Here is an 18,511-nt window from a genome sequence, read left to right as displayed (position 1 = left end):
AACTGTGTTATTTAGTGGGAAAACATCTGGTAAAACTGTCACCTGAGCTAACTTAGAAAATAAAAAAGGTGCCGAGTGAAACTAGAGACTTGGACAAAAAGATTCCAGGGGGGTAATAAGTGGAAGCTCCCTACACATGTGATAAGGTACAGCTTAGGGAAGAACTGGTCAGGCTGCAGGCAGGATTTAGAGGGAACAGAGAGAGCCCAGACCAGCTGGGTTGGAAAATAAAACTGTTTCTCATCCCCAGCCTCTCTAGCCAATGAAAGACTTTCAAATAAAATACAGCCTGGAGGTCAAGATCCAGTCAAGAGCATGGTCATTGAGACACATCCTGGAAACGCCCAATCCAGGGTACTGCCCATTAAGCCAAGTCCTCGGCTAAGGGCCAAATGCCAAAAGAAATAAGGCGGGGCAGCCAGTGTGGTGTTTTCCGAACTGAAGCAGACTGAACGATGAGCACCTGTTTTCAGCCCTGAGCGGCCGCTGACCATCTCAGAACCAAGCCTGGCTCTGAGACTGAAGAGCAAGAGAAGCACCTGGAGACAGATGCTGCCTGCATTGCCGTGACTCAGCTCAGAGGCAGATCCAGAGTCAGGAGAAAATGCGCTCCACTCTCCTGGAGAAAATCAGCAGAGAGGACCAAGAATCAGAGAGTGGAGCTCTCCAGCCACACAAGCAGACTTTTAACCCTGCAGACACCAAGACCCTGGGGGCTGCTGCTGCCTTCCAAAAGGGGACCACTGGACACCTTCAGGGAGCAGTGGTCCTGGCCAGCCAGGAGCTGGAACAACCCTTGCAGGAGCCTGGGCACTATGGCAGGGACAGATGTCAGGAGCTCCAGGCCAGCAGCATCAAATGCTCTGTGAGCTGCAAATGGCTCAAGGCAGGTGAATCAGGGAAAATGCCAAGTAGAATAAAAACCAGCATGAGTTGGCTTCAATGCACCCCTACTAGTAATGAGCATGGCTGGCACCCCCCCCCCCCAACACACACACATGCTCTTTGTGGAGTTGCGCAGTGAAATCACCTGTTGCTCAAGGCTCACCTAGATGAGTACAATGAAAAGAGCATGGGCTTCAGCAACTGACAACTCCCAGTACCTTTGCTGACCAGCCAAGCAGCCCTGGGCAGGTGGCCTGCTTCTTCCGAACCTGTTTCCTCATTTGAAGATGGTGGTCACAGTATCAACCTCCCAGGGTTGATGTGAAGATCAAATGAAGAAAGGAATGTAAAATAAGCAGCACAGTATATGATATAATAGGCATTAAATAAATACATTTCTTTAATCAAAAAGAAAAAAAAAGATATTCTCAGGACTTACGCATTAGCCAGTAACTATGTAAATGTATTTTCACAGGACATAGTGTTTAATCTGGAGGCAGGAATCCAGGATAATCTTTAAAAGCAAATAGGCATCGAGAGTAGGGCACAACAGAATAACAAATGCTGCAGGCTGACGCAGTGCGATGACAGTGGGCATGGCCTGTCCTGAGGCGCACAGGGTGCGAAGGGCAGGGGAGTCGATAGACATGTGGCTCCCGGGACACTGGACCCTGTGCTGAGGCATCCTGATTTCATCCTTAGAGTAATGGGAGTCATCCAAGGGTTATAAGACGGGAGTGACTTGGTGATTTTGCTTTAGAAAGAACGTTCTTGTCATATTACAGAGAATGATTAGGAGAGGAAAGAAGTCTGGAGGCAGGGAGGACTTGACAAGGCTGTTGCAGTAGTTCAAGGGTGGGGGCTCGGGGCTGGGCCTCCTGACCTACTCTTCACCTACCTCTGCCCTACTTTGTGCAGAAGGCAGCGGCCCCCGAGGCCTGCTGCTCCTGGCTGCTTTGCCGTTGGGTTTCGGTTGGATTTGGCCACCAGGAGAGAGGAGAGGGAAAACGTTGGAGTGTTTACACCCATCCCCTTTGGATAAACCCCACCACTGATCCCTTCCAACATGCCCACTTTGACCACAGTGACCACGGGCAGCCTCTTCCTTCCACAGGGTCTCTCCCTGTCCCTCAGCCTCAGGAGTGCCCCTGAGAGTCCCACCATCCCTCTCTTGCTCCCTTAACTCTGACCACACCTCTGAAGCAGTCTCCTGATTAAAGCCTTTTTCTTTGAACCAAGTGGGGTGTATTGCATTTTCCACCAGGCCTGATGACACAGTGGCCTTCACTTAGGTAGCCATAATAGGAACAGACAAAAGGGAGATGCCTGGGGGATGAACCTGACAGAGCAGAGCAAGTAGGAAGAAGTTGTGGGTGCCTGAATTTATACCCTGGACCCTAGGTGGAAAGTGATGCCAATTGCTACCATTATCTTTATGCTGCCTTTTGACCATCCCAGATTAAGGCCAAACCACAATCATGGAGACTATAACCTGAACATTAGTACAAATTGCTTCTTGCTGGCTTGTTACTTTTAAAACATTCAGTTCAAGTGATTCACTTCACTTCAGAGTCAGTAACTCTCTGGGCCTATTTAAAAGGTTTCCAGAAACATCTGTCCTCGATTAAACAACAGATACCATGCACAGACCATGTCTGTTTCCAAGGGTTTCAGAGCAGTAATTAATCAGGCAAATGAGAAAGTACAGACCTCATCTTTTTATCCAATTAGAGAAACCTCGCTGAGGCTCGGGCACCATACTGCCTGGCTTTGTTGAAATGTATTGCGAATAGTGAGTGGTTTTACATCTTAGAAAATAACAATATTTACTTTAAACTTAGAGAGAAATTAAAGAACAACAGTATAGATTAGTTATCTGTCACAGAATACAGGGAGGCTGCTATTGGGTTGCTACTGCCGGCTATCTTGAATGAGGCTCACAAAACTGTCCCTTCCACCAGCTGGAAGCCAATGTCGGGCTTCCTCTTCAAGTGTTTTAAAAGTATTTGTCCCCCATCCATCAACCACATGTCAAGGGTTTGTTTTCACTGTTCTATACCTTTACCCCCAAATCCTAACCTATACTCTTTCCTCCATAGCCCACAGAAGTCCTTCACCACCTAAAAATATAAAGAAATAGTTGTTCCAGGGAAACCCTGCCAGGTCATCGCGGCACGAATTTGCTTCCTTTGCTCAGTGTCCTACTTCATCTGGACTGCCTGGATCTTCCAGTACTTAACTGGCTCAAGACCACCCGTCAGCTGTTGGCTGATTGCTGCCCTTCCCCACTAACACCAAAGATTCAAGGAAGCTCAGGTCTGGAAGAGGTAGTGGAGGCCACTGAGGCTAAACCCTGGCTCTCCTGATGAGGAGACTGAGGCGAGGCAAGAAGGGGAACTTGCCTTCCAGACTTCTGGTCCAAAGCTCTTTTCACCCAGCCCTGCGACGAGAGGTTGCCTGGCTCTGTACTTTCGGCCTCTAGCCTGCCTCCTTGTCAACAGGACACAATGGTTACGAAGTGAGTAAAACAGAGCACAAACTGAAAAAGCATCATGGCTACTCTAAGTGCAACTGCACTAGCACAGCAAAACTGCACTTGAGGCACATGCTTGGTACAGTGGTTAAGACACCACGTGGGGCCACCCGCACTCCCATACTGGGGTGCCTGGGTCCAACCCACAACTCAGCTCCTGGCTCCAGCTTCCTGTGCACCCTGGGAGACAGCAGGTGATGGCACAGGGACTTGGGTCCCTGCCACCACATGGGAGACCTAGGCTCCTGGTTTTAGCTTGGCTCAGCCCCAGCTGTTGCAGATATTTGCGAAATGGACCAGGTGATGGAAAATCTTTGCCTTTCTCTCTGCCTTTCAAATATAAACAAACAAACAAAATGCTTGAAAAGAATAAAACTGTACGGACACAAAAACACAAACTCATACAAAAAAAAATAAAACCCACTTCCATTCATATTATAAAACCAGCACACTCTGGGAAGCATAGAGGAAAAAATTAAAATAACCCATAATCACATCACCACAGATTGTTTGCATTGTATTGTATTTACTTCAAGGATTGTCTTAAGTCATGCATGACAAAAAAATTTTAAAGTTACATATAAAGGAAAAAAGTAACATTTTAATTTTGAAATTCCCAAACCTATTAAAAATAACACTACATGATGTACTCAGTAAAGTATAAAGTAGAGCAATAGAAAAATAAAAGCTCATATCTCACGGCGTTAGAGACAAAGGGAGACCGGTTCCTGCGAAGGAGGAAGAGAAGGTGCTTACTAATGCACGGTCATTCATGTGTGATTCCGTAGAAGTGTCCTTCCAGCGTCACAGTGGCATTCCTTGAGCACATGGGCCGTGTCTGGTCATGGCTGTGCCTGTTCCCGGGCTTGTGAACCATCAAATGGACATGATCTCATGATCTTCCACAGCCCATGGCCAAGCGGCCATCAGCCATTCTCAGGCTTACCCCCGCTGGAAAAAAGGCAGATCATTCCATCACCCTGGGGCCCCCAGGCTGGGTCAGAGACAAGGACAGGATCAATGGAAGGCCAAAGACGGCACTGGTTTGGTTGCATCTCTAAAAACATGACTGAAGAAGGGAGTTGCTAAGCCTGTCATCCAGAACACTAAAACCAGATCCCTCAAGTCAAGCCCCAGACAAGGAGGGTGCCCTGGGTAAATGAGCTTTACATGCGATAAAGAGTGTCCTCATCCTGAGAGATGAGATGGGGCACATTAATGCACATACCCAGACTTCAGTGAGTTTTAGGGTCACAGGCTCTTCAGGAAGAGCCAACTCCTCGGCCCCGTTCTCCCCCAGGGGAGGGGTTAGGGGCTCACTTGTGTCAGAGATGGTTCCAGTTTCTCTGGAGGAGGCAATGTGGGGTCATGGCTGAGTGGTGACTCTGGCATCTGCCTATCTGGGTTGAAATCCTGGCTCTTCCAGGTACTCTGCAACACGGGGGGAAGCTGATTAATCCTGCTTTGCCTCTATTTCCCATCTGTAAAGTAAGGATAATAAAAGTCTACACCAGTGGCTGTTTTCACAGGGTTGTTGGGACCACGAAAAGTGATAATGTAAGTTAAGTGTTTGGCACAGTACCTGGAGCAAAGTCATTAGGGGCTTCCCATCACACATCACCTGTCCCCTTTCTCCCAACATATACACCAGTGCTTCTGAACTTCATGAGAATGCTAATCTGCCATGCACAGCCCGGACAGCAGGGGTGTGCTCCTCGCCTAAAAGAGCTGACCTTGTGCCCAGAGTCTCGCAAACTCTGTAACTCACATAGGTCCTTCAGTTGTTTGCTTGCTCTATCTGTCTGCCTGTCTATCCACCCATCCATCCATCCACCCATCATCTATCATCTGTCTACTTATCTGTCATCTATCTCTAGCTTTTGTTCCATTTCTACTGGATTTCAAACCATGGGACATAAGTTACTCTTTTATATGGTGCTTCTGAGTGACTCTCATGGCCCTTCTATGTGAATTAGGAAAGATACCCCCATCCCAAACAAATGCAGCCATACGGTCAGGTATGAATTTCAGCCTCACTTGCCCCTTTGACAGGCCCTTGTTTGCAGTGAACACCTGCCCCTTGCAGCCTGAATGGGGGCATGGAGTCCATGACACACCACCCCCTTCATCCTTCTTTCCTCTCTTCTTTTATCTTCTCCTTGAGCATCATCCTGAAGCATTCATAACCAGAAGCCTTAATTCATATGAGCTCATGAAAACAGATTTTTGGGTGAAATAAGGAATATCATCTAGGAATTAAGATTATCTAGAGGGGAGGGTGTTTAGCCAAGCAGAAGGCATTGTGTCCCGTATCATAGTGCCTGGATTCGATGCCAACTCCTGACTCAGTTTCCTGCCAGTGCAGACCCTAGGAGACAACAGGTGATACCTCAAGTAATTGGTTTCCTGCCACGCGTGTGGAAGACCTGGATTGAATTTCGGTTCATGACTTCAGTCCAGCCCAGGGCTGGCTGTCACAGGCATTCGGGGAGTGAAACAATGAATGGGAGGGAGGGCTCTCTCTTTCTTTATCTATTTCTATCTATCTCTCTGCCTCTTAAATACACAAGTAAACTTTTTTTAAAAAAATTTATCTAGTATGTCAGTTAGGGTTCAGTCAGAATATTCTATTAAAATCTATTTTTTTATTTTTTTTATTTTTTTATTTAGTAAATATAAATTTCCAAAGTACAGTTTATGGATTACAATGTCTCCCCCCCCCATAATTTCCCTCCCACTCATACCCCTCCCATCTCCCACTCCCTCTCCCATTCCATTCACATCAAGATTCATTTTCAATTATCTTTATATACAGAAGATTGATTTAGTATATATTAAGTAAAGATTTCATCAGTTTGCACCCACACAGAAACACAAAGTGTAAAATACTGTTTCAGTACTAGTTATAGCATTACTTCACATTGGACAACACATTAAGGGCAGATCCCACATGAGAAGTAAGTACACAGTGACTCCTGTTGTTGACTTAACAATTTGACACTCTTGTTTATGGCGTCAATAATCTCCCTAGGCTCTAGTCATGAGTTGCCAAGGCTATGGAAGCCTTTTGAGTTTGCCGACTTTGATCTTATTCCGACAGGGTCATAGTCAAAGTGGAAGTTCTCTCCTCCCTTCAGAGAAAGGTACCTCCTTCTTTGATGGCCCCATTCTTTCCACTGGAATCTCACTCACAGAGATCTTTCATTTAGGTGGTTTTTTTTTTTTTTTTTTTTTTTTTTTTTTTTGCCAGAGTGTCTTGGCTTTCCATGCCTAAAATACTCTCATGGGCTCTTCAGCCATATCCAAATGCCGTAAGGGCTGGTTCTGAGGCCAGAGTGCTATTTAGGACATCTGCCATTCTACGAGTCTGCTGTGTATCCCGCTTCCCATGTTGGATTGTTCTCTCCCTTTTTGATTCTATCAGTTAGTATTAGCAGACACTAGTCTTGTTTGTGTGATCCCTTTGACTCTTAGACCTATCAGTGTGATCAATTGTGAACTGAAATTGATCACTCGGACTAGTGAGATGGCATTGGTACATGCCACCTTGCTGGGATTGTATTGGAATCCCCTGGCATGTTTCTAACTCCACCATTTGGGGCAAGTCCGATTGAGCATGTCCCAAATTGTATATCTCCTCCCTCTCTTATTCCCACTCTTATATTGAACAGGGATCACTTTTCAGTTAAAATTTAAACACCTAAGAATAATTGTGTGTTAATTACAGAGTTCAACCATTAAAATCTATTTTCAATGTAGGCATTTGGCTCAGCAGTTAAGTCGCTGCTTGAGAAGCCTGCATCCTTATTTGGAGTGTCTGGTTGGAGATGTGGCTACTCCACTTCTGATCCAATTCCTGTAAATGTGTACCCTGGGAGGCAGCAAATGACAACTCAAGTACTTCGTGCCTTGCCACCCATATGAGTGACCCAGATGGTATCCCAGGGTCCTGCCTTTGGCCTGGCCCAGTCCTGGTTGTTGCAGGAATTTGGGAAGTGATCCAGTGGATGGAAACCACCCCCCACCCCATCCCCCCATTCTGTATCTGGAGCTCATTCTCTGTCTCTCTCTCTCTGCCATTCTTTCAAATAAATATTTTTTTAAAATATTATCTCATTTAATATGCCTGGAATGTTATTATTAAATTTTTTTGTTATCTTCAATTTAGAGATGGAGAAAGTAAAGGCCAGAGAGGTTAAAAGACCCACCCAATGACACACTGGCAGTGGGTGACACAAAATTCATGTCTGTTTTACTGGAAAATCTATGTCTATAACCATAGCCAAGTACCTCATAGTTAGCATGATATAACTTAACAATGGTTAAAACAAGAGCTACTTAAAGCAATCAAATATTAAGATGTAATCAGATATTACCAATGCCATAGTTATACAAAGAATACTGTGAAGTAAATAAAATATGAATCAATATATTTATCAAAAGTGATCAAAGTATAATTAGGGTCAGTAATCAAATCAATCAAGTATTAATATGCATTAGCATTTTCAACATCTAATTATAGAGCACATAATCAAAATATAATGGTGACAGGGATAATAACAGCCATTCTTTAAGTAACTCATCTAAAAGCCAACATCCTTACCCAACCATAGCCAAATCTAAACTTTAATGAATCTTATGAATGCCATCCAGAATCCTTCCCTGGCCCCATGAGGGCCCCTCTCATTAGGGAGTTCATATAATTTAAATTTTGAGATTCAAAGAGGGCTTTATGAATAATTACATCACATAAATTGGTCCCATATACATTCAGGTATATAAATATCCTACCTGTAATCAGCTTTGTTCTCAATTTTTAAAAATTTCAACCCAAAATTTAAAAAGTAAGTCAGGCCCTATTTTACACAAAACTGATGCCACATATTTGAAATATAATGGCCAGTGAAACAAAATTCCTCATCTTACAGTTTTCTACTAAAAAAGTGATTATTAGAAAATCAAGCTCAATGCAATAAGCTATATGTGGGGACAAAATAGGATGCTATGAAAGCATAAAGAGAGAGAATTATCACAGTTATACAATGTATCACCCTTAAAACAACAACAGTCTTCTTATAGCTCATGATTTTGTGGATCACAAATTTAGGCAGGGCCTAACTGGGTGACTCTTCTATGAACCATGGCATCAATGTAGATGACTCATCATCATAGCCTTGGTGGGCAGGCTGGTCTGGAGGATATGAGACAACCCAACCACATCTGGCAATGGTTGGAAAGCTGGATAAGTGCACCTGCGCTTATCCACTGGAGCACCTACATGTGGCCCCTCCACTATTGCAGCCTTGGGTACACGGATTTCTTACATGGCAGCTCCGGGCTTCAAAACTGAGTGTTATAGCAATTAGAGTGCAAGCTGCATAAACTCTTATGGCCTAGCTCTAGAAGTCATACACTTTCACTTCTACCATACTCAACTGGTTGGAGCAGTCATGTGTGCAGCAGACTCAAAGGCAAGTGATATGATCCCTACCTCTCTATGGAACTAGTGTCAAACAGTTTGCAGTCTTATTTTAAAATCGTGCCCAGAATCAAAGCCAGACTTTGAGAATAGAGAAAGGATTCTTTAGCTGAAAGGTAGTACAAATCAGCTCACAGAACAAGGGGAGAGGGAAAAGAAAAATTTTCCAAAGGCCCCTAAGATGATATAAAGTATGGATTATTCAAGGAAGTGAAAATGATGAAGCAGGGAGAATAGGGGAAGAATGGGAAAGAAATTGCACTAAACAGATACAGCAGTGATACTGAGTTCAGAATCTGGAAGTGTTTGAGTTCCTATTCTGGCACACAAAATATGTTCAATAAATGAGAATGAATAAGAAATGAATGGGGGCCGGCACTGTGGCACAGCGGACAAAGCTGCCGCCTGCGGTGCAGGCATCCTATATGGGCATCGGTTCGAGTCCTGGCCGCTCCACTTTTTTTTTTTTTTGGCAGTCAGAGTGGACAGGGAGAGAGAGAGAGAGAGAGAGAGAGAGAGAAAGGTCTTCCTTTGCCGTTGGTTCACCCTCCAATGGCCGCCGCGCTGCAGCCGGTGCACCGCACTGATCCAAAGCCAGGAGCCAGGTGCCTCTCCTGGTCTCCCATGGGGTGCAGGGCCCAAGCACTTGGGCCATCCTCCACTGCACTCCCGGGCCACAGCAGAGAGCTGGCCTGGAAGAGGGGCAACCAGGACAGAATCCAGTGCCCCAACCGGGACTAGAACCCGGTGTGCCAGCGCTGCAAGGCGGAGGATTAGCCCATCGAGCTGCGACGCCGGCCCCGCTCCACTTCTAATCCAGCTCTCTACTATGGCCTGAGAAAGCAGTAGAAGATGGCCCATGTGCTTGGGCCCCTGCACCCTGTAGGAGACCCAGAAGAAGCTCCTGGCTCCTGGCTTTGGATTGGTGCAGCTCTGGCCATTGTGGCCATGAGAGTGAACCAGCAGATGGAAAATCTACCCTACCCTCTCTCTCTGCCTCTCCTTCTCTCTCTGTGTAACTCTGACTTTCAAAATAAATAAATCCTTTAAAAAAATAAGAAATGAATGAAAGAACATACAACGTTATCTTGAGTAGGAAGAATGGTATGATTATCTATTGTGGTGTTTTCAGGCTTAATGGAACAGAAATTCTGGGACAGAATATAGGCTGCATTTCTTACATAGCTGTGATACAGTACATTACAACCTAGTACACATAAGTGTGTGTGTGTGTGTGTGCATGCATACTGCACCCGCATGGGAGACCAGGAGAAGCACTTGGCTCCTGGCTTTGGATCAGCGTGGTGCACAGGCCGCAGAGGCCATTGTGGGGGTGAACCAACGGGAAAGGAAGACCTTTCTCTCTGTCTCTCTCTCTCACTGTCCACTCTGCCTGTCAAAAAAAAAATAACATTAACCCTCATTACATAAAGGTAATACACTCCAACATCTAATCTAGTCTCTTCAACCTTGTTTGATTTTCTAAATGCTGTTCACAATCCACTGCATTGGTTCAAGATTCACCAATGCATTGAAATCCACTGTTTGAAAGACACACTCCAGAAGGGTCAAATCAAGACCTGAAACGCCCAAGTGCAAGTTGACTTAGCTTCCATATGCATTTCACACAGTTGTAGTCAGATATGCAAAAGGTGAAAAGTGGAGTCTATTTTATGATATAAACAGAATACTTAAGACTGTGTAACTTAGAAAGAACAGAGTTTAATTCTTATCGTTCTGGAATCTGAGAAGCTGAGCCGAAGGACTCGTATCTGGTTGAGGGCCTTCTTGAGCCTCTTCCAATGGCAGAAGACAGAAGGATAAGAGGCCCATTCAGGCATGAGCCCACACTCGCACACCCACAGGGGTGGCAAAGAGGCCAAATGCATCCTCTTATCAGGAACCCACTCCTGGGGTTATGAGAGCAGAACCCAACACCCAATCATTTCCACAAGGTCCCACCTCCCAACATTGCTCCAAACAGGAACTTTGGAAAAGTTTCACAAAATGTATCCTCTATTTTCTTCCATTTTCTGTGCTGCAAATCTAACTTTGCACCAAGCATCATGATTTTCAAGCTGTGGGTAAGGAAAGGGGAGTCTCTAGGAAGTGGATGGGGAGAGGGATACCAGTTGTCAGCTCCGTCTCCCACTCATTTCTTCCTCTCCCTCTCTCAGTGCCCTGGAGGCTGCCCTGTTAGGATTGCATCACCCAGCTTCCCTGATCTTTACCTCCCAGTTGGACTTGACCACTGAGTGCCACTGGTCAGAAATCAAAGAATGAGAAGAAAGAGGAATTGAGGTATTTAGCACTCTATTTCCTATCTGCTGGGCCACATTTTTGGCAGTGGCTGCATTCCACTGTGACCACAGTTTCTGTCTCACTGACTCTGTAACATCAGCCCCTGCCCCACTGCCTCTCTGTAAATAAATCCTTCATTAAACCCTCTTCAGTTAGATCTTTCGAGTGCACCATGTATCTTCTGAATGACCTGAATGGCCCAAGAGGTCATGGGAGAGAGGGCCCAGAACCCCTTGTATTTGTGTATCTGAGACCAAGGGAGAGAATTAAAGGGCTGGAGTGACACTGCTGGGCATCCTAGACATAAAAGAGCATGTTACCCCTCACAGATAACCCTACACGGATCTTGATATCGAAGCCAAAGGCAAGTCCTGCTCGCCACTAGGCCCCCAAATCTCTCATAATTCTAAATTATTATCTGAAATTCCTTTAACCAAAGATAGAGTATTTGATTGATTAATCAGACATTTAAAACTTGAAAATACAAACTCCTTCCAGAGAAAACCAATGAGAGTGAACATATTTGAGGTTCTAATGGGGCTAAACTTACAGGGTCAGTGCCTGTCCCCTGAATGAGCATGACCTTGGCACTCAGGCACACATGGAGGAGAACAGGAGAGATAGAGGCATGACAGTGTGCTACAGTGAATGCATGTTTTGGTCTTCCTTTCATTTTATGGCACATAGCTCTTTAAATCCTTGGAATCTCAAGGGTGTTGTTTTTAATTATTTTGATTTTTTTTGGAAGAGAGACAGGGAAACTGTCTGGTTCACTCCTCAAATGCCTTCAACTGCCAGGGCTGGGCCAGGCCAAGGCCAGGAACCAAGAACTCTATTCTGGCAAGAACCCAAGTTCTTGCTGCCTCCCAGGGTGTGCATTAGCAGGAAGCTGGATTGGGAGAGGCAGCAGGATGCAAACCAAGAATTCTAATGTGGGATACAACATAGGATAGGGTATCCTAAGCCAGAACTTAACCCACTAAGCGGACTTAGCCACCGCATGAAATGTCTGCCCAACAAGGGTTTTTTATGTTAATGAGATGACCAATGGCAGAGGGCTTCTGGTTAGCCTCAGCATAAGGACCTGTTTCCAAGAGAACTAACCAAGTGACTGAAAGGTTAGAACGTTTGACCCCACCCCCAGACCTCTGGGGAGGTAGAAAGACTGAAGGTTGAGCCAATCACCAGTGGCCAATGATTTAATCAATCACACCTAAGCAATGACTCCTCCATAAAAACTGAAATGGACAAGCTCTGAGTTTATCAGTTGCTGAACACGTGGAGGTGCTTTAGGGTGGTGAGCTGAGAGAGGGCCAGGAGCTCTGAGCCCCTCCACCCAGGGGCTTGCCCTGTACACTTCTGCCAGCTGATTCTTCCAGGGTTGGGTCCCTTTTATAATAAGTAGGTAATAAACAGTAAATATAATAAGTGATAAATAGTTAAGTGCTTTCCTGAGTTCTGTGAGCCACTCAAGCAAAGGATGATTTTGTCTGTTAACAGAGCATATTCAAGGAGGGGTCATGGGCATCCCCAGTGTGTAGTGAGTGGGTTAGAAGCTCAGGTATGTGATCCCCTTAAAACACAGGACCTTCAGCCCCTCTCATTCCCCCCACCCAGCAACACAGAAAGCTCTTCGGACTGCAAGGCCCAGGGCTGCTCCTTGTTCTCGGCCAGGCCTTTCCTTCCTCCTCTCCCTCACCCTTGCCCCCCCCCCCCCGCCGCCGCCCCTAAACCCCACCCCTCACCGCCGCCTCCTTCCTTCCAAGTTCTCACTCTGACCACTACCTTGTAAGTGAACTATGCTGAATGCACAACACTAAACTAATTAAAATCAACCCTATGTGAGGTCTCGGGTTGCAGCCAATTGCACACTACCTTTGCAATTGTTCCTATATCTGTGAGCCACCAGTATACTATCCTTAAATCAACTCATTCTTTAACTTAAGCCCTAATTGAACTTCATGCTAAACAGACACATCAGCAAAATCATACATTGAATGTAGCCATGCTACTTTTTCTTATTATACACGATAATAAATACATGAGGCCTATTTAACATGTGTGTGCTATAATATGTATTAAAAGATATTTGTTAGCATGTGACTTAAAATAGTCTCTCTCACCACACAGACATGTCTGCCATCCCCTGAGCAACACTGCTGGAGAGCTTATTCTCAGGAGTCCAAGGCTCTTAAGCTGGTAAGAGAAAGAGGGAGGGGGAGACTTCTCGGGAAAGGGATAGCTGGTGACCAAGGCAGACTATAATTAAGTCCCAGAGCACGCAGCCACGCAGGAAACAAGATGAGAGGTCAGAGGAACAGAGAGCCCCGTAGGGGAGAGAAGGGCTGATGGGTGAGGAAAGATTAATCTACACTGAACAGATTGGTTTGGAGGTGATACTTTCAGTCTTCCAAAGGCTCCCCAAAGCCACAGGATAAATGGTGACCTGCCCAGCACCCCCAGCCCTGCGTGATGAGCTCTGGCCCATCCCTCCAATCAAATCTCCCAGAATTCTTGTGGAGGATCTCTTATACAGGCTGTCGGTTGTTCCTAAAGTTCGCCATCTTTTGTGGAGCCCAGTGTGCCTGCACAGGTTACTCCCCTGCCTGGAAAACTTCCCTCCACCTCTGTCCTTGGAGCAGTTTCCCTCCAGTGTTTCCAATTCAGGTCAAACATGCCCTCCCCGTCGTGACTGCTGGTTGCTGTGCCAGTGCCCTTGTATGAGTCAGGAAGATCTGTTCCCTCTGAGAAGATGTAGGCAGAAGATGGAGAGGCCGAGCACTTGGTGAGCACACAGTACCTTGTATACATGAAAACACAACCTTTCCCTGCCGTGGACACATCCATGCACCAGGGCCCATGAGTTGGATTTCCAGTCCACCTGGCCTAGCACCCTTTGCGCAGTGCACATTCTGCACAATGGAATTGCCTTCTCCCCGGAATACAAATTCATATTTTCTCAGCAGTGTGCATTGATTTATTCACATCCTCCAGTAGACAGTCAACAATCTGAAGGTGGAAAGCGCTTCATCTATCTCTCTATCTCTGGCAATGAATAGAGTATCTATAAACTGAAACAGAATAAATATTTGCAGGGTAAGTGAATTCTTGTGCATGTTGGAATAGTTCAGAAGGCAGAAGGCACTGGGGGAGCCTTGCAGAAGGGGAATGAACACAAATGAGAGTGGGTTTTAACTCAACATCTGCCCACACTGCCCAATACACAAGCATTTCAATATCTTATATAGTGTACAAGTGGTCACAGAGTGCAGTGAATTGCAATAACAAATATTAACCTGGACAGAAAAACTACTTGTCCCTTCTATTCCAAACATGAATCAGTTGCTTAAGTCAGGTGCTGTGTCTGTCTCATCTCCTGCTACACCCCCCCTAAAGCCTACATATACTACTGTTCAGCAAATACTGATTGGGATCGGCATCAAGGCACAGCAAGTTAGGCAGCCAACTGGAACACCCACATCCCATATCAGAGGGCCAGTTCAAATCTCAGTTGCTCTGCTTCCAACTTCCTGCTAATGCGCCTGGGAAGGCAGCAGATGATGGCTCAAGTACTTGGGTCCCTGCTACTCATGTGGGAGATGTGGATGGGGTTCCAGGCTCCTGGCTTCAGCCTGGCTCAGCCCTGGCTGTTTCAGCATTTAGGAAGTGAACCAGCAAATGTAAGATCTACTCTCTCTCTCCCTTTCTGTCATTCTGCCTTTCAATAAATAAAGAAATAAATATTTTCGAAAATAAAAAGAAATACTGACTGAACAAGTAGATGAAGTATATGCTCCTTGCCTATTTCATCGTACATGAGCTTTTCAAATGAAAGGAATCCAGGTTTCGCACTGCAGTTAAAGGCGAAGTTGACATAATGATTCAGATATACCAAAAACAAAAAGATGTTTTGTTAATAGAACTGTTGCAGTTGGGGCACCGGATTCTATCCCGGTTGCCCCTCTTCCAGGTCAGCTCTCTTCTGTGGCCAGGGAGTGCAGTGGAGGATGGCCCAAGTGCTTGGGCCCTGCACCCCATGGGAGACCAGGATAAGTACTTGGCTCCTGCCTTCGGATCAGCGCGATGCGCCGGCCCCAGTGCACCGGCCACGGTGGCCATTGGAGGGTGAACCAATGGCAAAAGAAAGACCTTTCTCTCTCTCTCTCTCTCTCTCACTGTCCACTCTGCCTGTCAAAAAAAAAAAAAAAAAAAAGAAAGAAAGAAAGAACTGTTCATGTCATGCCCTAGAGCCCCCTTCCCATTGATGGTATAAAGGAAACTTAAACGTGCCAGCGGAAGATAACTCACCCTCTTCTCATCTGAAATGTACCCTTTGGTCTAACTTTGTCTCTCGGGAATAAATATTTGTTCCATTCAAAGATCACAAGATCTCTTGGGGCCATTTCTCTCCTCCAAAGGGTTTTCCCTGGATGCGAGGGGCCGCTCCCCTATCCTCAACCCCATCCTCTGCTGGGCCCTGCTGTGGTGTGGGTGGTTCCCACCGTGCGTCCTGTGTGGGTCTCCACCGAAGAACAGCAGAACCCACCCGGTTATCCTGAGGACCGTGGGTCCCGGACTGCTAAAGCCTCTTTCTGGCCCCAGACTCTTCCTTAGCCCTTGAGGCCAGCATCTCAGCCCCACACATGTTCACTGCCTTCTGAGAGCCATCATCTGAATACGTCACGCAGACATTCCCACAATGCCCCAAGGCAGCTCCATGAAGCGCCAGCTCCACATTAGACACAAGGCTCCTCTAAGGGAGCTGGGGGATTTGCCAGATGATCCCTGTGATGCTATGCACAAGTCCTGCACAGTATGAGTCCTCACAGATGCCTGGGCTTGATTTTACCATCCCCCCTGCAAGGGGAGGCTTCTCCAGTCCTCTCTCATGCTTCCTTCAACTCTTTGCCAGCCTCCAGCCCCCAGAAGGCTGGAGGGTTTATTTTTGGTTTATAATAAGACTGTCTGTTCAGATCACCAATTTGAGCCCCTCTGCTCTTGAGGTGCAAAAGAGAAGTTTTTGTAATTTACAAATCCCCATTTATTCCCAAGGAATAATTCTGCTGCATCAGCAAATTTAACTGTCCAAACCCAAAAAGCCCCTCTCCATCTTCTCCCTTCTGCACCCCATGCTCCGAGGGTCTTTACCCTCAAATGACTCCAAATCCTTGTCAGAGGCAGACATGTAGCCGAGTGGTTAAGACACAAGCTTAAGACTCACATGTTCCCCATCCGAGTGCCTGGACTGAGTCTCGGCTCTTGCTCCTGACTCCAGCTTCCTGCTAACACAGATCCTGGGAGCAGGAGTGATGCGTCCAGAGATTGGGTTCCTGCCACCCGCATGGAGCCTGGATTGAGTCCCCAGATTTCCACTTTGGCCTGGCTCAGCCTCAGCTACTGTGGTCATTTGAGGAGTGAACCAGTGGCTGGCAACTGCCTCTCTACCTCTCTTTCTCTGCCTTACTCTCCCTGTCCTTCTGCCTCTCAAATCAATCAATCCCTGTTACTGGACCCTGCCTGGACCAAATCATCACTGCAGCCAGCCTCCACCAGCTGGCCAACCATTGCCTTGAATATGAACTGGAGACTAGAGTCAGGCCACAGCTGATGTTGGCCCTACAAAGGCAGGCGGAGTCAGGGTCACGGTCAGCATTAGGGAGGATACACCTATGGCAGTTGCTCCAGAACCAGAAGGAAGTGGAGAAAGAATGGGACAAACGCACCAAAGGGGGCAACACCCAAAGCCACAGGGCCCTAAGGAGTGAAATAGGGATAAATAGCTTTCCAGGTCCCATGAGGCAGGGCCACACTTCCGGACTTTCTCACTCAAAGAGTCTCTTGAATACCATATTCCTAGGAGGCTAGTTGGGGGAATTCCTGCCCTTACTAACTGGGATGTTGGAAAAAGATATGGTCTAGTGAGTGAGTGGGTAAGGGAGTGAGGCTGTGAGGGAGTGGGTGAGGGAGTGAGAGAGTGGGTGAGGGAGTGAGCATGTGAGTGAGTGAGTGAGTGAGTGGGTGAGTGGGCAGGTGGCTGACTAAGTTATCATTTCCTAAGCCATCCCTCAGGAGTTCCGAGTGGGTAACACACACCCAAGCTCACTCTGCCTCCTTCAGGGCCGAGCACCCACCCACGGAAAGCTGGCTCCCCAGGAGTCCCGAGCACGGCCTGTTGACAGACAAAGCTGGGCTTGGTGCTGACCGCGCTCAAGGAGAACAGCAGGGTCTCGGGGTGAATGCGGGTGGGGATCAGCACACAACACCCCCGAACTGATGGAAACAGCATGGCTGCAATTTTGGTGCTGGAGATTCAAAGACTTGAGGCACAACCTCTTGCTGTTGGTTTGCACGAGAGAATTGGGCAGAGTCTTCTGGGGAGCTCCCATAGCAAGTAGTGAAGACATTCTACTGGATAAGAGACTTCCGGAAATACTAAGTCATGCTAATGGAACCAGAAGGTAGCACAAAGTTATGTTAAAGAGGAAAACATTGGAATGTAAAAAGGAAACGCTTTGACAAATTAAATTTAGGAGTTTATTTGCGCAAAGGATTCACAAACGGGACAAACCAGAAGAGGGAGCTCCCTTTGCAACATGGTCTCGGAGTCTTTATAGACAGAAAGAGGAAGTGAGTTATAGGAACAGCTTGCCTGGTCCTAGCTGGACATTTGCTTGACAGCCCGTGATTGGCAGAAACTGGTCGCTGTGACTGGCCGACACTCACTTATTAGAAAATATACCCCTAATTAGGCTCTCTGCTTCCACACTAAGCTGGATTGCAGTTTCTTACTTAGCAACTCAAGGTCGAGAGATAGCCCCAGGTCAAGTTTAGATTCCAGAGCTCAATGTTTAGGCTAAGTGGAGGGCAGACAGTCTCAGTTCTCCACGGGACTGAATATTCAGATGGCACTACACTACCAGGCCTCCTTGGGAAAGCCCCTTCAGTCTCTGTGGGCAAAGCCACGTCTCCCAGCCGAGGATGGCACAGGTAACTTATGACAACCTGAGAGGGTCAGGTAAGGCTTCTCAGAGGAGCAAGCGCCTATACTGAGACATTAGCAGGGCCAGGGAGTATGCCCGTGGGTGCAGGAGCCATGGTCCACGACCAGAGGCAGCAGGGGCCTGGGACTGGGAGAGAGAGCAGTGAGTGGGGGAACTGCCTGCCTTCCAGGAGGCCGGGCTGAAGCTGTAGAACAGACCACGGTAAACCGTGTAGATCGTGTGTGCCAACAAATTTGGCCTTTTCCATGAAGGCGATATGAACTGGAGGATTTGAAACAGAAAAGGAAACCAGGATCCCACACACATTTTTAT

The 18,511-nt window shown here is 46.6% G+C and overlaps 1 pseudogene; it reads left to right on the top strand.

The window, feature by feature from the left end:
• The first annotated feature begins 315 nt into the window (after positions 1-315).
• The window catches only part of LOC103346045 (mediator of RNA polymerase II transcription subunit 8-like), a 184,634-nt pseudogene continuing 166,438 nt past the window's right edge, over positions 316-18,511 (top strand).

This window comes from Oryctolagus cuniculus, chromosome 2 (genome assembly GCF_051225735.1).
Source record: "Oryctolagus cuniculus isolate XC-2025 breed Fujian yellow rabbit chromosome 2, ASM5122573v1, whole genome shotgun sequence".
NCBI classification, from domain to species: domain Eukaryota; kingdom Metazoa; phylum Chordata; class Mammalia; order Lagomorpha; family Leporidae; genus Oryctolagus; species Oryctolagus cuniculus.
This window is presented reverse-complemented; position numbering and strand designations above follow the sequence as displayed.